This window comes from Haliaeetus albicilla, chromosome 17 (genome assembly GCF_947461875.1).
Source record: "Haliaeetus albicilla chromosome 17, bHalAlb1.1, whole genome shotgun sequence".
NCBI classification, from domain to species: Eukaryota; Metazoa; Chordata; class Aves; order Accipitriformes; family Accipitridae; genus Haliaeetus; species Haliaeetus albicilla.
This window is the reverse complement of record NC_091499.1, coordinates 13,172,335-13,193,320: the sequence shown is the minus strand read 5'-3', so window position 1 is coordinate 13,193,320 and position 20,986 is coordinate 13,172,335. Positions and strand designations below refer to the sequence as shown.

Here is a 20,986-nt window from a genome sequence, read left to right as displayed (position 1 = left end):
ATCTGTCCCAGTCATCCCCTCCAGCATTTGGCACCAAGAAATCGAAATGTTACTGCTGTGCCCTGTGCTGGCCATGTTACCATACAAGCACTCCAGCACCAGCAGTGTGGGCTGAAAACTGGGGCTCCTTTTGATTAGAGCTGACCTGGGTCTGGTCTCCCTAAAAAGGGAAGAAATAATGAAGAACTCTCCTGATAGCAGTGAAATTGCCATACTCCAGAAAACACATGAGACCAGACAGTTCAATATGTTTTCACATAGCTTTGTTTCTTTTTCTTTTAAAGGCATTTGTTTCCCTTGCTCTTATACCTCATCCCCACTTCATAAGGGAGATAATATTCAATTATATAGCATGCTGTAGGTAGTACATGCCCATGCTATCATGTGCGGGCACTACTCTGCTTTCTGAGGCTTCCCAAGCATTCCAGAGCCTTTTTTTTATCTACCAGCCAGCGTTTGATACAGAATCTGGAAATTATTTTGCTGCCAAAAGTGTACAAGGGAGGTGGGAGACAATCTGTGGGCTTCTGCTAGAGCAAACACAAAGAAACATTCTCTCATCTAGTAAAACAATAAGATTAGTCCTTTTATCATTATTTTTTTTCTCTCCTTCACTGCTTTGTAAACACTGCTTGTATGACTTTGCCTCTTATCATCTGCAAACTGAATCTGCTTTTGTTGAAGCAGTGTCAATCACAAGGGTTTTTCTGCTCATATACTTAGTGATATGACTGATTGAAAAAGAAGACAGGCTTTCATTTGGGTCTGCAATATGTTACATACTCACTCTTGGAAACATAAGGGGGGGAAGGCAACAAAGGGAACAATTCAGTAAAGCATAACCCAAAGTTCACTTGCTCTGTCAAGGAGATTAAGATTAAACTGAAGGAGGTCAAAGCTATTAACATTTAGACTACAGGGTATATAACAAGTTAGCATCTAGTTAGATATTGGCTTTCTAATTGGAGAGAAGCTTGTTTCTAACTTTTTATGTAAACACTAGCATTAGCAAAAGCCTGGGTGGTCTCAACATTGTAACCCAGTGGATGTATTTGATCCACATCTCTCTGCAAAAAAATGTCCTCTATGACCAAGCTCACATTTAAATTGTAAATAAGTCTCTTGATTTCTTTCTGCCAACTGTGACAGCATTTGCAAAGGGAAAACTTCACAGTGATACTTCTGGGCTTGCTTTAAATTTGTTTTCCCAAATGCCAAATTCTCCTTCACACCATACACTTTGTGACAATCTTATTTATGTTCAGCTCTTTGGACCAAGCAAGAAGATTACTGCAGCCACCGGTAAGGAGCACAGACATGACTTGTTTGTTAATTAACTCCCATAGCAGGACTGACTCTTATACAAGTCAGATGCTTATTTATGGAACAGCCTTCACATTTTCAAGTCACATTATTCTCTAATTTTACGGTGCTCTCTCTCTACAGCTTCTTGTTCTAAATCCAATGGCGAGTGAAGCGGGATGGGTTACCAAGGGAAAATAAATTAGATTTCAGTCAGCAGGTTTAGCCTTTGGAAGGTGATTTGGTTAAGCCTTTAGTAGCACTGATCCAAACAAGTAGCACAATGACCGTGTTTTAGCATATTGCAAGCAGACCTGGTGTGGTGGGTTGACCTTGGCTGGATGCGAGGTGCCCACCAAGCTGCTCGATCACTCCCCTCCTCAGCAGGACAGAACAGGGACAAAAAAAGATGGAAAAAACCTTATGGGTCAAGATAAAGGCAGTTTAATAAAGCAAAAGCAAAGGCTGCACGTGGAATCAAAGGAAAACAAAAGATTTATTCTCTACTTCCCATCAGCAGGTGATGTCCAGCCACTTCCCGGGAAGCAGGGCTTCAGTACATGTAGTGGTTGCTCTGGAAGACAAACATTGTAATAACGAATGCCCCCCTTTCCTCCTCCTTTCTCTTAGCTTTTATTGCTGTGCAGGTGTCATAAGGTGTGGAATATCCCTTTGGTCAGTTTGGATCAGCTGTCTTGGCTACGTCCCCTCCCAAGATCTTGCCCACCCCCCAGACTACTAGTGAGGGGGGAATGTTGGAGAGACAGCCCTGATGCTGTGCCAGCACTGCTCAGCGGCAGCCAAAACACGGGTGTGTTACCAACACCTTTCCAGTTACCAATACAGAGCACAGCACTGTGAGGGCTGCTATGGGGAGAATTAACTCCATCTCAGCCAGACCCAACACACCCAGTTAAACTTTCCCTACACTGCATTAGCATATTTTCTGACGATGAATGTGTTCCATCTCTTACAGAGGGATGGATGAGTGCAGGAGGAGTGAGCTTGTGGCCTCCTCCCAGTACACTCTGTCATTATTCCCAGTGTGATCCACCTTTAATCCAGAGCTTCATTTCTGTAACCCACCTGCCTTCCACAGGTTGCACTGGTACAGGGGGATAGGTGAACATTCACAGGAGAAGGATCATGCAAATTTTGAACTGGAAATAATCCTCAAAAATTCATCTTGGCTGCTCTGCTAAAATTTGAATGATAGGTTTTTCTTTCCCACAAGAATGTGAAAGCTGGAGAGGGCTGTGCTCAGCGAGCTGTCCCACAGAAAGACTGATACCATGAGCTTTCCTGATCCACTGGCAGTCTCTGTCATCTCTACTTAACATGTTTTTTTTCATCATCAGAGGAAGTCCTACATGTAAAACCACAATTTAAACACCACCATACTGCATTGAACAAATATAGTTAGTTGCTCAAGCAGTTACAGCACAGGACTTCCTACAAACCTCTTTAAGCCCAGAGGGCAGCCCCTCAGAGTGAAGCACTTAATAGTGATATCACCTTAGCTTTTAAAACCTATTGAAGTCCTCTGATTTCAGGAAGGCACTGTGTGTTAAATTCTCACCCTCCCTTTGGAGCACAGCACCACTGAGTACAGCAAGGGTCATCAAAGCTTTTCAGGCCCAATTGCCTAGAAGTTCCGTGTGGCTGTCTCACCGCTCTGACCCTCTCTGTCTAATCTCTCCATCTATCAGTGGTCCATCACTCCATGCCTCTCTGACACAACAACATTGGGACCGTGAGAAGCATGACCAGTCTGCCCAGTTCTCATTTGGCTGGATGCTTGTGAAAGGAAGCGAGTGACACATTACCATCTCATTAGTTAATCAAGTTGGCATCGTTAAGCACACTAGTCTTCTGATAGAAGAGGTAATACAAAAAAAATTCAGCGAGAAGAGCTTGCTTCAAACAGATAAATAGAAACCTGTTATTTGGGAAGGATCAGAACAGTTTATATTCAGCTTTTTGACAGCAACAAAAATAAAATGTGGCAAAGACTGACATGTATTCATGAAACATTTGGCACTAGTGAGTCTACATTTTTCATCAAAAAAAGTAATTTCAAAAATCTCTATTTTCCAATAGATGCATTTGCTTGAGCACTTAGAGGCCACAGAAAAACATTATTTTATTGTTATTAATTATAGTGATAGTCCTAAAGCAAAAAGGTCATTTTATGAAAAGTGGAGGGTTTCAATGGGAAATGCAATACATTTTTGACAATGTAAATTGACTAATTCTGTTGAACATTGATCTAATTTGGAAGATGGAATCAAAACTTCACAAAAAAATAATAGGGTTTCAAATTAAAAAATACACAAGTGTATCCTAAGTGTTTAACATCAACAAACCAAAGATGAACAGAATCATAAATAAGGTGCTGCAAAGTGCTCTAAAAAATTCTTAATAGGAAACAAACATGCAGAATAACATACTCAAAATAAGATCATCTTCCCTAGCTCAGGGCACAAAGTTGGCTGTCATTTCTAACTTTGTCCATTAACAATTACAATACAGAGCTAGATCCTAGATCCACTGAAATTAGCAGTGTTTCCCACTCAAGAACCAGTTTCCTGGTTTCTAGGCTACATGTTGTACCGAAGCCTGACTCTCTAATCCACTTTACCATCTGGCATTCTATTGAGGAAAGCATCAAGAAAGTATAAAAAGCTGAGACAAGCACTATGCCCTTCTTAAAATGTCAGTTGGGGTGGAGCTGTTAAACATATTCCACTTCTAATCCATCCCTCTTCCTTGGGAAGCATTCTGTAGGAAGCCAGTTCTGTCCTTTCTAAATTCTGTTATGTCATCAAAATAAGGTAAAGGAATGTGACAAAATGAGGCAATAGACTCAAAGATGTTAAGTGATTCTTAATCTGTAGATTGGTGTGTTACAAAAGAGGTACAAAAAGGTATGCTATTTTTTCTGTTATTACTGCCTTCTGCAAGTAATTACCAAAAGAAGAGGAAAACTATCTCCTTAAGTAAGCATCTCTAAAACAAGAAGAAAAATAAACCATGCAATGTCAGCACTTCAATCTGAACAGCATGGTTTGGAGTTTTCATGCCACCAAATTAATATATCCTTTGAATATGCCATAAATGATGAACTCCTTAAAAAGTGCTGCATCCAACACTTTTGGAATGCTGTATTGCATTATTTTATCCTTACAGATGAAAATAAAATATCATAGAACTACACTAAAGAAATCAGCAGTAGCTTAGATAAAAGTGATCATGATTTGCTTCTGTTTGTTATATATAATCAGAATTAAGTCCAGACCAGTAATATGTATACTTGACGGATTGGAAGAGCCAATTTTGCAAAGCTGAAAACAATTATGAGCTAAAGCAGTTGGGAGAAAGAAATTAGACAAGAAATGTGGATAATAACTGGAAAGAGCTTAAAAACATTTTACCAGAGGTTTAAAAAAAAGAATGAAAGCTGGGCTAGCCTAAATGTTGACTTGCATAGAAGTGAAAACAGCTATGTAAATCAAAATAATTGTGCAAAAAAAGGCATTTATTGGAAGTCATGAGTATTAGACAGAAGATAAGAACTACAGAAAATTGATAAGGATGGAAGCATAAAGTAAGCTTTTTCATCAAAGTTAAGGATAACAAGAAAGATTTTTGGTCTTGACTACACAGAAGTGTAGCCACATCAATTGTATATGCAAAAATCTGTATGTTCTGTAAATAAATCTGATCTCTGTTTGAAGAAAAATCAGAAAAAAATCAGTTCTGTCATAAGAAGACAATGCAATGTTGTTCATTCCAGCAGTAAATCAGGAGAATGTTAAATAACAAATTAAATCAGCAGGCCTGCATAATTTGCAACCAAGAGCTTTAAAAAAGCTGGCTGAAGAAATGTCAAAACTATGAATATTCCTTTTCGGTAAGTCTGAGAAAACTGGAGAAGTTCCAACGGACAGCAAAGAAAAAGCCAACATCACACTAATTTTTTTTTAAAGTTATATGTGTAACCCAGACAATTACAGCCCTTTCAGCCTGAGCTGGAAGGATAAAATAATGTAAAAGCTAATGGAGGACTAATTTAGCAGAGAACTAGAGGTGTGTAATACAATTAATGCTAAGCAAAATGGTTTAACGGAAACAAGAAGTTCTTGTGAGCCTTCCTGAAAAACTCAGTGTTTTCACTGTCCTTAGGAAGTAAAGAAAGGCAAATGTGGATAGGCATGTGTAAGACAAGATGGGCCAGCATACCATGGTCCTTCCAAGCCTGCAAAGAGCCTGTGACAAAAGTAACAAACCCACACTGGCATCAGAAAGATTCAGTGTTTGGCAGAGCCCGTACAGATGTGAATAATCCTCCGTGAAGAATAAAGCACCTATGAAAAGTGGATCCTACGTCTTTTGTAGCAACACTTTGTAAGTTCACTGAAGCTGACAGTGTGTCCTTTGGTAAGCCTGGTTCTTAATTTCAAATGTCCATACTGATATTGAAGCAAGGTTTAGCTGGCATAGAAGCAGGGAAGAGAGGCTTTAGTGAGCCTGGTACTCCATTCACCGAGGAACATTCAGCGCAAGGAGGTTTTCTGTATTAATATAATTCTGAAAGGGTGTGTAAACTAACTCCTAACCAGGTAACCTAGCTAATAATTGGGACAACTTGCTAACTGGTTAGGGTTAACTATGTGTGCCATTGATTTATGACTGTCAGGTTCACAGGTTATTTAGATCGTTCAATTTAGCACTTTTCCCCAGCTTTCAATTGAACATTTTGAATCAGGTGTTATGGATTGATCGATACTAAGTACAATAGGTCTCTGTACCGCTCCATAAACAAAGTTGTTTTTTATAGCCTTGGTGTGATTTAAGCCTTTAACACTTTAAACCATTCTGCAGCACTCTTGCTATGTAACCATATGCTTCTCTTCATTTTCCTTAATTCACATCAGATTGTGACTTAGCAACATGCAGAGCAATGAAACCTGCTGTGTGCCTGGAGGGCCTGATCCTGCAAATGGGGATGCAGGACACTGCATGCAGGTAAATGACTCCTTTGATCCCAGTGAGGCTATTCACATATATATAACCCTGTTAAGGTGAATTAGTTGTAGGGGAAGGACTGACATTTGAATATTGAGCTTTGTGGTTAGTGAGAGCTTTCCTAGCATTCAGAGGCCATAGGGAGAGGCAGATCTCATTTGTTCAATGTGACTTGTATGACTTGCACAATTTTTTCCCATGTCAAATTCCCTCCTCCCCATAAAAATAGGCCTTTATGTCCTCCTTTGCAGCCTGCCCCCCACCCCATGACTATACATATCAGATACAGTTAGGTAGGGGACTGTTCATGTCCACCTGCCAGCTGAATTTGATGCCTGGTTCATGAAGGAGAAGATGAATCTCAGGAGAGGAAATGCAGATGCAACCCTGAAGACTCCTCAGTCTGTAGAACCCTGTTGGGTGGCAAACTCTTGCTCTGCACCATAGCGTTTGAGTGAACCCACCAGACATATCACCCCTACTGTGTGATCTGGCCCAGTGTTTCCTTATAAATTGGCAAAGATGACGCTTCAAAAGGTCTGGAGAATGGAAACCTCAACTCAGGTTTTGGGAAGGACCTCATTCTTGCTGCTGCTTGGAGTGCAGATGGCAGAGCAAGCAAAGCTCTTCTGTTCTGAAACCAGGGTTATTCTCATGCAGGAGCTGAAAAGGAAAGGGATACCCTCACCTTCTTTCCTCAGCACCATGTCACTGACCTCCCGTTCACACATACACACCCATCACATTGTTCTTGAGTATGTGCTGCTGGTTTGGCTGACCTTTGCTGGAGATTTCTCTAGGACAGAGAGAGTCCGTCTGACTAAATACCCCCTAGGCATGTAAAAAGCATGTAGGGATAACTGATGCAGTCAACACATGGAAGAATTTACTGTCTTACCCTGAGGTGAAAAGTAGATCCTCCTTAAGCACTTAAATAACTACAAATGTTTTCAACTTGGTGTTGGTATAAAATAATAATAAAAATAACCAGTCCTTCTTTCTTCAAAAAAAGCAGGAAGGGAAGGGAAGGGGTAGCTCTCTGAGCCATCACCACAATCCGGCTTTCATCTCACACACTAAAAAGGCATAGAAAATGTGAAGCAGTTGCAAATGTCTTAAAGAGCAAGTTAAATGATTACCACAGGCTGGGAACTTTTAATATCTGTTGAGCTGAGTGTCACAGACTACACACATTTATGCATTTAACGCAGCTTTAAATAGTATACATAATCGCATGTTGTTGAGCAGTGACAGGAGAATCACACACGTATTTTTACTTATAAAAAGATCCTCCTTCTGTGTAGCCATTCCACCTTGAAAAATTGCCCTGGGCCCTGAGCACCTTCCTTTGGCATCGGTCCCTGTGGATCAGCCTCTCCAAGCAAAGGAGAAGCATTTGAGAAGAGGTCAAGTTTGTCTCTGGCCTCAGAGGCTGTGTTTTGAAGAAGCTGCTTTCCTATGTTCTCACACCATCAAAACCTGTGAAAAGGAAATGAATCATGTTTTGATTTCTGCAAGAAGCTGGGGATTATGCAGATTATTTCCTGATACATTATAAGGAGAAATGATTACTTTCATAAATAAAGTAGTTATCTAAAACTGTAGCCAAATAAAAGGCTCCCATCTCTCAGCCATCAGATCCAGAAACAGCTATAATTCAACAAACTGAAAATGAAAAAGAAACTTCTCTTATGAAGCTACTCTCATAAAATAATATCTTGTTATGAGAAGTTGCTGCAACACAGCTGTGGCATTAATAGCAGAACTGTATGTGTCTGGAATGAGATTTTACCTGAAATGTTATTCAGTAAATCAAAAGAATCATTAAAATATATTACAAGCTATTACTAGAACAATCCCTCCAAGTAATTTTCATATTGCCATCTTCTTCTTTTACAAACTCATTGCAAATTTTCAGGGAAAGCGGCCAGACAGTCAAGAAACAACTTAGTATTGTGAGGAAAGAAAATATTTTTGCTGATGACTTGAAGACCTGTACAACTGCAACCAACGACCTGGGTGAGGTCCAGTGTAGCCCCTCAGGCACTGTAAAACTGGACAGCTGAGTCCCACCTTTGCAGAACTGCCGGTCACGATGGATCTTCTCATGGCGACAGCCATGTTCACTTCACTCTGTGAGAAAAGGAGAGATTAGCTGATGATGGCGTAGCCATTGTATCATTGCCAGTGTCCTTATCTTCACTTGCTTGGAGCAAGTTAGGGTGCTCCTTTTAGAGCTACATTTACACAGGTGCTGCGTTTGTATACTGTTTAGCACAATGGGCTTCTCTTCAACTCTTAGAGATCAAAGACTCTACAATTCTGCTACTAATCATGATGATCATGCGTATGTTGGTTTTTCACTCAGGAAAAGGTTGCTAAATTGTCACTAAGGGAAGTAACAGATGGAAAAAAGAGACAGAGAAATTTCTACATTCTCTGATTTGAATACCCCTCCTACAGAAAGTTGTCTGCAGGCTCCCCAGTCATACTTCTGCTAACTAGCTCATAGACAAAGGTGGTGTATAATTAGTCACTGGCATTTTAGTTATTTTTTAGCACAGGATTTAGCTGAAAACAATCCTACCTATGTTTCATTGCTTAGAATATTGCAGTGTTTTAACTGAACTTTTAAAATCAAAATTGCTCTAATAAAATTTTATAAGTAATTTTTTTTATATTGGTGTACAGACAGCTGAGATGAAACTTGTTTATAACCAATTTGCGCCATTTGAAAATCTCATTCTTGATCAAAATTAAAATAAATAATAATACTTATTAACTTAAAAAAATCACAGACTGGGGCCTTCAAAAGCTTTTGTACAAAACAACTTCAGACCCTCAACTTCTTACAGTTGTTCATGGAGTTCAAGAAGTTCATTTTTCATTGTCTGGCCATGTCCCTAAAAAAAACAACAAAACCATTAACCAAATGTTAGGCCAGCCTGTGTGCAGACAGTGATTGTGAAGTTCCGCAACTGTGCTCTTTTTGAAATTCTTCATTATTAAGGCACCACTGATAAAAAGTAACTGTCCTGCAATATCTCAAATCTATTGACGTCTGTTATAAATTTCCCCTTTCAGCACTGGAACGAAAGACTCAGTGCTGCACTTCAAGAAACTGAATTCCATAGCCAGGCAGCTTAATTTGCCAATTCACTTGATCCATAAAACATAGTCTACACACATGGACCATATTATAGGCATTTCAAAGGTGACTGAAAAAGAGCAGCCTAGTGAATAAGGAACATAGGATGCAGCCATATCCTGCAAAACTTTTTCTAAACAAGTACCAAATCTTAAAATTAACCTACCTCTGTACCAAATGGTCTTGGTCAGATACAAAATGACCCATATTCAGGCATAAGCAAGACCAGCTCTTTTGAAACTCAGTGTAACAAAAAGGACTCTGCTCCAGAAAAAAATGGTAGCTTCTGAAATTAAATGAAACATTAGCATTTAGACATAGACAAAACAGCCTGGGATGAAAACCTGCTTTAAGTTCATGGCAGCTTTATACAGAAAACATACAGAAAACTGGAGAGTCTATTTTAATTACTCACCAGAAAGCTGAAAGAGCAGAGAAGCTCACTGTATAACGGCATTTTCTGGAAAACAAAAACATTCCTAATTAAAAAAAAAAGCTGACAAAAAAAATTCAAGACAAGTTCAGTTAGAAAAGTCCTCAGCAACTTAGAATTAAGAAATATTAAGATACATACTACTGCTTTATGAACAGTGTTGAAATGGTTTGAGAAAAGAAGATACTTCTAAGAAGACTGCACCTGCCAGTAAACTATTCTAGATCATCTGCAGAGTGCTGGCAACACACAAGAGCCACAAACTTGCTGAACCCAGTTCAGCCCTTTATTAAGAGATGGACTGTTTTGAGAACTGTATAGCAAATGAATTGATTCGGTTTCTGGTAAGAATATCTTAGTCCTTGTTTCCCACATGTATTGCCTCCCACAATGGAAATGTTACCTTTTCATGTATAGAGTGCAGAGAGCACAAGGATGGTAATAAATATCAAGCTGACATTTCTCTTAGTGGCCAGTTTTCCAAATGTGGACAGGCAACCATCTGCATACACACTAATCAAGTCTCCCTCTTTCCACAGGAGGCTGCTTAGAGAAATAGATGGTAGTAGGAGTCGTGCTATGTTGCTTAGAGAAGAGGGAACAGATGGAGAAAATTTAATTCCCAGGGCCTATGGCTGCTAGGGGATTCCCCCACGCTACTTAAGTCTTTGAAATAAGGGAAGAAAGTTTCCCAAACCACAGAAAGCAAAATTTTACTCCCTACTAACTTTGCTATTTATTTAAAAAAACACTTCCAGCAAAGAAAATATTTCTCTGCAGTAGATATAACAACTGCCCCAGATCTTTGGAGTAATCCCATGGTGTACGCTGTGGTTGTCCTGCCAATTTCCTTTTTAGCTAAACCACAAAATAATGGGATGCCAGCCACAAGAGAGCATATTATTCTAATGTTTGGCACTTACGCATGGAGAATATTAACTGATCCCTTTTATTGATTAATTGCACCTTTTAATACCATTAGAGAAAGGGTTAGGTTATAGATTCCTGCTGAATGGGACAGGCAAGTGGCCCACAGGACTTATAAATCACCCAGATCGCAGGGGCTTCAGCAGCTGTGCAACTGTACAGATGTGGAGCACAGTAGAAGTTAACTGTGGTGTTAGTCACATGAACAGAAACACATAGCGCTTCTTTGAAGAAAACAAACTTATTTTGACTATGATAAATATAGTTATTATTGATGACAGTTCACTGCTGGATTGAAGCATCTCACTTGAACGCAGGAGAGGCAACCGAACCTGGTAAGATACCTGAGGGGTTACCAGCACAAAGACCTCAGACAACTGTGTCTGTCCTGAGGCGTTGGGGTGATGTCTAGGGACACAGCAGTCCACTCTGACTAGCCTCCTGCCAGGCAGGGCTGCTGCATATTTCACTGTGAGCAGCTGCAAATGCAAGTGTTGAGGGTGCAACCAGGAGTGGGCTGAACACAAGGCAACAGGTACCAAAGTCTTGGTTTTAGAGCCATGGCTCCTGCTTCCCTTCTCTCCTCTGCCCTCTAATTTCCAGTGGATCACTAAGAGAACAAATGAAGATAATGTTTAAACTGTGCTTTAAGCCATGGCAGAAGAAAAAGTGACCAAAGTAGTGCTGGGGCCCTTGTGGCTAACAGAGCAGTTAGCTGCTCTTTTGTTGACTCAGCTAAAAAGAGTGAAAAATATTTGTATTTATTTTAGGAAAACACCAAATCTGCATGCTTCCAATCCTGACTGTAGCCTCCAGGTACTGCAGTGACTGCTGCAACAGCAGTTCTTTCTTGATGTGGCTGAGCCAATAACGCTGAACTTCCTCCTTGAAATAGGAGTCTAGCTCCTCTGGTCTTTCCTCTTCCATCCTAACCTGTCACAGAGCAGAAGGCAGTTGCATCCCTGAACCTAAAGCCTGCAGTTTAAAGTTCTTGCAAAGATTCATTTATTTGCAAGTTGCAGGTCCCAGTGCGGAGCTGGAAGTGGACAGAGGGGGGTTTAATTGTGCTATAAATACCCCTGCAGGAGGAGGAGTGTGAAGAGTTACATAGCATTAAGATGCAACATCTCCTCTATCTTTTGACCACCATTTTCTCACGTCACCGGCTCCAGCCCCTCAGAACCTGGCCAGCCCTGCTGAGGGGGGTGGTTGCAGGCTTCGTCAAACCACGGGTGTGAACTGGAGTCACGGCCCCTTTCTGGGAGGGTGCCTCGAGGAGCTCCCTGCATTTCCACCAAATGAAGTCTCGCCCCACAGAGGGCCGCCTCACCTTCCTGCCTCGTTCACTGACTAACACAAGCGGCGGTTTCCACCAAAGCCGCTGCAAACCCCAGCTGCTGGCACAACGTCCTCCCACTGCAGGTGGGGAAAGCGCCGAGGCACGGGCCGCGGGCGCCAGGTCCTGCCGGCACGGCCTTCACCGAGCGCTGCGTCCCCAGCCGGCGGAGGGGCGGCCCAGCGGAGGTCGGGGACTGGGAGCTGGGCCTCTCGGGGAGGGCCTGGGCAAGCACAGACGGGCAAGCACTTCACGAGAGGAGACACGCAGCGCGTAACCTCGGGGCTGTCTCCACGCACAGAGAACGTTTCTCAGACTGTCCCTTCTCCGGCACAGCCCGGCACGGGGGCAGGACGGAGGGTCTGGGCTCCGGAGAGAGGGCCTGCAGGGACAAGGGAGACAGCGAGGGCTGAGAGCCGTTCGGCTCCTGCTCTTACACGCTGGCCCACTGCATAGGAAAATTAACCTGCACCAGAAAAAGGCACGTGAAAAAGGAGGAGTGTAAACTACCTCTCTGTTTCACAAAGGAGAAGGGAGAGGCAAGACACACTGCGCCGCTCTCAGGTACAATTCCTTCCCTGCGCACTTCCTGGGCAATGCAGGTACGTGCCTGCCCAATAGCTCAGTCTAGCTCCAGGTAAGCAGTCATTAGTTTTCTTAGGAAATGCTCTAGCAGTAAGATACAAAAAGCAGGTAGAATTATTCAGTCGTTGGTACTGAAGTATAATAGGGAGAGATGTATATATACACCCATAAATGTGTGTACGCGGTATGCACACTCACATACACACAGCTTCATAAAAATTGATAGATCCAGTGCTGCTTTCTGTAGGGGGGGAATAGAAAGAAAGAAAAGGGGGGTGAGTATACAAATTTAATAAGCTCAGACATAATTGCCATGAGTAAATGTTAATGCACAGGGACGTACTTTTTTTAAAACTTTATACATATTAATAGGGTCTCTCTTTGAGAAAGAATGACATCAGACATTGATAAATTTGACAGAAGTGAAAGGAAAAAATGGTCGCACTATTAGGAACACTCCTGAGGTGGTGTTGAACAGTGTCTTTGATACATCAGCCTTCAGTCTCTGAGCACATTCGTATTAACTCACGTGTACACCCAGAATTCAAATGAGCTGCTTCTTTAGATGCTGACTTTTAGCAGCAGTCCCACCAGACGGGCTGGAATCAAACTCACAGTTTCAGAGTGTGGTATGGTATAATTTTCTCAGTACAGTTTGTGCCTACTGACTCTCAGAAGATTAGAGAAAGAGGCAGCGTATAGCAGATTGTTAAAGATCCACACAAGGCTGAAGGGTGAAAAAAAAATCTTCAATGAACACACTGCTCCAAGTACAGACATTCTTCTACGCCAAGAGATCGTTGCAAGGCTGTGTATTTAATATTGCTGAAAACAGAGAGATGACAAATTGCTTGGAATGGATTCACTTAAAGGCAAACAAGGGCTAACCACTGATGTCTGAATACCTCAGCGATGTCTGAATGCTGGTGCATCGCCACAATATGGATGCTCATTATAACCCTTCAAGAAACCACTGTGAAAACAGTGCCACACACCTGCAATATATGTGTTTGTCTGGGAACATCATACCACTACAGTAACTGTCCATGAATCTTCCAGTAAAGCCAGCACACCCAGATGCATCACATGACTTAGGATTCACAGTAAGCCTAGAAATAAATAAAGAGCTGAAGTCATGCATCTTTTTCTCATTAGCCCATTGCTTTTAAGAACTAGACATGGGGAGGCTGGGTTTTTAAGATGTGAGTTAATACTACTGACACACACTTCTGAGCAGCTTCAAACCAAAAAAAACAACAGGAGAGAAAAAGATATGGGAAGTGGAAAAAGAGGCAGCCATGGAAAATGAATGCATAAAGAGAAGAAACAGAGATGAGTAAATGTGTTAGATAATAAGGATCTATAAGGGAAGGAAAGAAAATACAGAACGGAAAAAAAAATGGAAGATAATAAGAAACTGTTATATAATTGGAGGCCATAAAGGAATATATCATATAAAGGATAGACATCAGTTTACTAAAAAATTTTTATTTTGAAATCTGCTTTTATAGAAATTTGAGTTCTTCAGTGCGATTTCAGCCTTTAACAGAAAGTCAAATATCCAATAACCTTTTTCCCCTCCTTTGTCCCACCAGCATGCAAGCACTCTCTTTGTAGACACACAGATACAGAAATAAGATATAAATACCCACCTTTCTGTTCACATATAAGAAAACATAATTCATTTCTTTTTCACTTTTTATCTGGTTTCATAACAAAAATTAAAAATATTTGTTTGGGTTTTTTCTTTTAAAAATGTCAAAGTCTCCTTTTGGTAAGCAAATGTAGGACATCTATATTTTTACATAAATTTTTTTTCAGATGTCAATCATAAGGCTGCTGTCAAATTAATTTGCATGTATAGCCAAGATGATGAGTGCTAGTAACAAACATTAGTTCTTATGTGCAAAAAACAAGCATTTCAGTCCACTCAAGACAATTTTTACCAGATCTACTCTATATTTCAATCTCTAAATGCCTACTATCACAGCATGCCTAGTCGTTAAAGGTAATTAAAATGATAGTACACCTATCAGTACTACTCAACTATTAACTGTGCAGATATTGCACCTACCATCAGACTGCTTAGAATAACTAAAACAAACTGGCAGAAGGGTTGAGCAGACTGCATGTTCCTGCTGGTTAAGAGAAACCTCACAACGTTGTCCCATCGTCAGTGCAAATAAAGCAAGAGTCCTCCTATTTTATAGAGCAGAGGCCACAGACTAATAGACCAACCATTTTACTGATCACTCTCTTCTTCTTCAGGTGGACCAATTTCCTTCTATTTTCACGTCTGTCTGAAGCAGCTCCCTTTCCAATAAGTTTCTCTTTAGGGAAAGTACTCCCAACTCCTTACTTACCCTCTAAACAGCTATTAAGTGCTTAAAACGTCTTTTACCTTCTCTTAAAGCAACCGAGTGTCTGCAAGCCTGTTCAAGATGGGACCTGAGTTTTCCCTCACCCCGTGTTTTCAGCATCATCAACATCAGCATTCTAAGCAAGCAGCCCTGTCTAAATAGCAGATTGCTTCTGAATGACAGAAATGCTCAAATACCAATATATTCAATAATCACAGATAAGCAGAAAGGAAATAATTTAAGAGCTCCTGTTTCTACAAAACAATGTGCTTACTGTAAGGACAGAGGTGTTGTATTTAACTGGCAATGACCACTTTTATTCTGAGCTGGCAAAAATCTGCAACAACAAATATGTCCAAGCGTTTTACTCATGCGTGGATACTCATTTTCCTCCTCCTGCAGATATCCATTCTTTGTATGTGTCCAGTGGCTAGAAGCCAAGAAACTCATTTTACGCTTGATAATTCCTTGCTAATCAGTGCTAATCTGTTTGGGAAAACATCTACAGCTCAAGCACAAAGAGAGTCAGATCAGTTCGGCTGCATTGGTAGTGACTGTCGCTGAGCGCAGCTCCATGAGCTCCTCCATGGGATCCACCTGGAGGTTCACTCACTAGCCTACAAGCAGCTTCACACCAAGAACCTATAAGATACTGGTGGTTTTTGAGACCTGGACGTTTAAAATAAAACTGAGAAATTAATCATGGTGCTATTTGTACCAGTTTCACTATTCACATCTCTCAGAACAGTAGTCACTATAGTACAGATTTACCACTGCAAAGCTCGTGGAAGGCTGTTTTGGTCCTACTGAGAACTACTCAACTGAAAAAAATAATTGTGAGAGCTTTGTAAGGGAGGTACACATCATGCCAGGTTTGCTTTTAATTTATGGCACTTGAATTTCCATTGGGCAGATATCCATCACCCCAGCGTTTTATATGGGCAATGATTAGGAGCAAAATTCATATACTGCAGTCCACAAACACAACCCTGAAAAATACAGCTTCCCCATAGTAGTCTGGGGAGGGAATGGAGGCAAATACCCTAAACTCGGTGAAATCGAACAACACATGGCTTTCAAACCCTGGGAAGGCACTCAGACTACGAATATTGATTTTACTTCATGCAAAATAAGGTTTATGTTACCACTGCAAAATTCCTCTTCTAATATTTTCCTGTAGGCTTTGAGCCATATGTTTCTGTGTAATACAGCAAAGGCACAATTAAGCTCCTCTGCGGGACCGTGCTCTGCCCATGTCAGCGCTCTCCCGAGCAGAGGCACTGCGGCAAGAGGAGCCACGGCAGGCATAGGCTGCGGGCACTCCTGCATCCTGCCCTCCATCCGAGGGCTCCATTTTGAGCCGAGGTTGCTGAGGCATGTCTCAGCTCAGCTTGACGGATCCATAGGGTGGTTATTCAAATGAGATGTTGTCCCGGTCTCATCTGGAATGTCTGTATGACAGCATTTCCCACTCACCCCTATTTTTTTTTTTTATCCATTAAAAATAAGACAGCATGAGCCACTGAGAAACCTCTTTGTAAAATAAAGGTCTGCATTAATGCCACGTACGAAAAACTATCTTCCTGACAAGCAGTCATTATTTGGAGGTGCATCTATCTCTCAGGGAATCTGGTATGTGTCAGAAACTGAGCAACAATCCCATACAAACAGCAACATTAGGGGAATCTTAAGGTTGAAATTTAAGCACTAAAAAGACAGAGTGCACCTCAGGAAGAGCTAAATTAGCTACCTTATCTCTGCCTGCAAGCATACATGCAATATTACAGCCCTTAATTAAACAGACATGTTTTCTCTCCAACAGAATGTATCAGATGGTCTTCTAGATTTTCTGTGTTTAGCATATATTAACAATTTGTCTCTTCACTGTGTGTCCATCATTTAATTAGCATAAAAGCCCCCTAGCCCTCTGTTCACTTGGTCGTCTTTATAATACATGCTCTTATCTCAAAGGTACTTCTTTTAATAATTTCATCAGTACAGATGTACAATGCATTCAACACGACATTTTTCCCTTTAGAGACAGATGTACTTCTTAACAATAATTCATTACTTATTACCTCACAAGCTCTTTTTCAGACAAATAAACTCACAATTCCATTACCAGTGTCTTTTAACGATGTTTCTGTTTCAGATTGCTTTATCATCAGAGTCTAATCCAAATTTTACTGAACTTTCCCATTAATTTCAGAGATCTGAAGGCTCTGTTCTTCATTTTTCAAGCAGCTGCCCTCAAAGCACATCTCAGAAAAATCTGTATACTATTTATCCAATGAGACATTTTAAAATAAAAAGGAAAATATTTCTTTAACTTCAAAATGCCTCTCTAATGAGCAAAACATCCTGCAGAGGTTTTTCACTAGTTAGCTGAGAGCATGTCCTAGAACACAGTATGTGAAAGAAACCTGCATGTTGAATGATAAATGGGAGCAGGGCGTTTTCAGAAATTATTTTAGAGCACAGCACAAATGAGTTTCATAAGCAGACTTGCAAAATCATCATACTGAGAGAATTTGAAATCTCTTTCAAAATGGTGATGGTAAGACTGAGAAGTGATAGTATTACAAGAAACTGTTAGAAGAATAAAGTGGTCTCTGGATCTTTGGTTGTGCACCTCGTATCCCACACTCCTAAACATGATTGTGGATCTTTGAGGATTTGCTGCTGGGGGAAGCTGTCTGCAAAGAAGAGATGTAGCTCTGAAAAGTAGACGCTGTGTAGAGTGACCCTTCCTCTGTAATATTTCGTACTCAGCATATTTCTGGGTGTGGGAACCCCAGACTTCAAGCAGCAAAGGACTTACTTATGTCCTTGAGGACCCTCTGTGAATACTATCCTATGTGATTAAGTCCTTGATCTTCTTGTGAATTTTTCAACCACAGATCTCTTCAACCACATCCAGCTTTGTTAAATTGGTTGGTATAAGCTATGAGCACGTGCGAAAGTTAGCCAAATCAAACTGGGATGTCGCTGTGATAAAAGTGGTGATCAGGTAACACCAAAGTGGTATATTCCATTTAGGCATGAAGCAGGAACCCCTATTCCCTCTATTCCATGCTATTCCTTAATGATTATAAAGTGAGCTATGAAATTTCACTACCTATATCATGATCCATTCTTGAAAAAAAATTCTAAAAATTGATAATTATACCTGAGAACTTTGCCATGTTAAAAATTCACCTATATCTTACCTCTTGATTTTCTCCTCTCATTTTTCACCAAACTTACCGTTTCTGTTTTGTTTTGCCGGTAAGTACATTGTATGATTTCAGTGACATTTTGAAATGTAAATGGGAGATTTAAAAAATTAAGTACCTTAAGCATTAATTTTAGTTAGTATGTTGTATTAAGTTATGAATACCGAGTACTAAGCCCTCCTTGTACCGAAATTCATAACAGAGAAAGGAAGAGTTACCCTGAGGGCACCTCAGGAGGAGGGATATCCATGCTTATTAAAATATTAAAAATAGTAAAATATTAATTATCTATAATTAATCTATTTTTTCTACAGGGGGGGCTGATGATTGACCCTCTGGAAATTAGAAATTGAGAAGACCTATTACACAACTGATTTTCTTTCCTTGTCACTACAAACTTGTTCTGTATAGTTTCTTCTCTAATGATTTATTCAGCAGTTTATTTTTTAAAAAGGAATTGTCATCCTTTCCTGCCCTTTCACAAAAGAATGAAGAGATTTAAGCAAGAGAAAAAAAATCGAGATACTGCATTTCTGTCTTATCAATATCAGAAACTCATCCTAATAAGGATTACTCCTACACTGATTCCACAGCTCTTCCTGTTTCCATAAAACTATTCACAAGTTGCATATATTTCCATATTTGATCTGCATTAATATTAAAATCCTCCTGAAGTTTCTGGAAAGATTTACATGTTTTATCATCAGATAAATCCTTTATTATCTTGTACTGAAAGTTCATTCTTCTTCAAAAACACAATACATATTTAATCTGAACAAAGCAAAAGCAATGAAGGAAAAGAGGTGCCCCATGAAAAGAGAAACCTAGAGATTGAATTCACAACCACATTTGCTGTCTGTGTAAAAATTTCCAGAGTCAATACCAAATAGAAAAAAAGTAGCAAATACCAAATCTCTTATATAGAAGACAGAAAATATACCAGGTTATTACCCTCAAGCATTACATTACCCATGCACTGCTATATTGGATGGACAAGTAGCAGAAGAGACAGGATATTGCTGTGGCTGCTTGAGACAGAATGCAAGAGGCAGGTGGACAGCACAACAGGACCAAACAGACAGCAACTCTCCAGTAATGCTAGCAATAAGAAGTGATAAGTGAAACTTAGAATGTTTGGGATTTTGTTTCCCAGGAGCTCTAAGGTGTTGAAAGGTTTTATTTATTTATGGTAAATCCTTTGGAGCTGTAAATCTCTCAGGACGTTGCTCAGCAGATCAGAGATTCTTCAAGAACATCGTATCTCATGTTGCTTCAGCGCTTCTCATCACATCTGCTTCCCAAGAAGTGTGTGTGGGCAGAGGGCTGCATGGAGGGAGGCATTAATAAGAGAACAGAGGGACAGAGAGGAAGAGAGGAGGAATAAGAAGTTCTTCTCCCAGATATTGTGCAAACATACTACATGAAAAGAGTAGGAAAAAAGTTTCAATAGATTTAAAGGGAGATAACTTTAAAAGTGGTTGGGTTTGCGTCTGAGGCAAGTTTCATCACCTTTAAACACAGCCTATATCTAAACTACTATATTACCTAGAATATACACCAAAAATGCTGCTGGTCTCACTCCTGATCCTCCCAAGCAGTTTACTCCTACAGTAAAAAAGAAATTTCATCTTTCTCTTATGTGGCTATCTCTCTTTTCATCTCTGCTGTATCTTGCGATCCCCATTTCTGCACCATCCGTCAGTGAGACAGGCCAGGGAAATACAGAACCACTGGTACTTACAACATTTGAAACTACTGGATAAATCATTAGAAAACATGCTATAGGGAACAATTTCACAGTGACAAGGAAATAAAATCAATTTTATAATAGGTCTTCTCAAATTCTAATTTCCATAGGGTCAATCCTCAGTCATTCCCATAGAAAACTCTACCCAAGAGGGAGGCAAAGAGAAAAATTGGCTGAGATTCCCCCCCAAGAACATTTGACTTCTTCCTCAGAGGTAAGGGAATTTGCTCCCCATGCTCCATGGAGAAATGGTGGGGGGATTAGTCTCCAACACCATTAAATTTTGCCAGAGCCACAGGGGACTATGCAATCTCTAGCTCTTTTCTAAATGATAGTTTGCTCAAAAGGCCTCCTGCTACACTTGAAATATAGGACAGGTGTTGCCACATCAGCTACAGACCCACACAGAGAACCCAGAGGCAGAGGAGAGGGGTAGTGCCATGGAGCCCACAAATTTTCTTACTTCATAACCAATAAAGAAAAAGGGGTTTTCTCAGACTAGATTATATTTTAAAAAAAATAGGTTTTCTGTTAGCATTAAAACTCTAGAGGGGAGCTGAGAGTGTCCTGTTCTCCAGCATTAAAAACTAGCACTCTGAAAACATCCGTGCTTCACAGTACAACACTGAGTTTTAATACGTATCTTTTTCTCATACAACACCCCACCAAGTAACCGTGGTTTTAGGATTGCTATCTACAGAACAAATAATCTTTATCCTGTCACAAGTCTTGCCTGCCCCAGGAGTTTGTTTCATGTGATATCCTCCTCCTGCTATTTCCATTTCAGTGTAAGCCCTCTTACCTCCTCCCACTCCACTGAAGTGTGTGTCTGTGTTACTGCAGCTAAAAGTAAGGGGTAGTCACTGATGTTGTCATATTTATGGAAACACTGTGCAGATGACTCA

At 40.4% G+C, this 20,986-nt stretch overlaps 1 long non-coding RNA gene across 8 annotated transcripts in view; it reads right to left on the bottom strand.

The window, feature by feature from the left end:
* Window positions 1–792: 792 nt before the first annotated feature.
* LOC138689557 (uncharacterized) overlaps window positions 793–20,986 on the bottom strand; it is a 29,254-nt gene continuing 9,060 nt past the window's right edge. For 2 of the 8 annotated variants that reach the window (XR_011328425.1, XR_011328424.1), the window contains 6 exons: window positions 13,755–13,868; window positions 9,894–9,938; window positions 9,645–9,764; window positions 7,019–8,463; window positions 6,646–6,743; window positions 793–1,876 (listed from right to left, as the gene is read on the bottom strand). This is a non-coding gene — a long non-coding RNA (uncharacterized lncRNA). Of the gene's footprint in view, window positions 5,797–6,645; window positions 6,744–7,018; window positions 8,464–9,644; window positions 9,765–9,893; window positions 9,975–12,684; window positions 12,844–13,754; window positions 13,869–19,303; window positions 20,980–20,986 lie in introns of those variants that run through there. The other 6 variants (XR_011328423.1, XR_011328422.1, XR_011328426.1 and 3 more) reach the window with 6 other exon arrangements.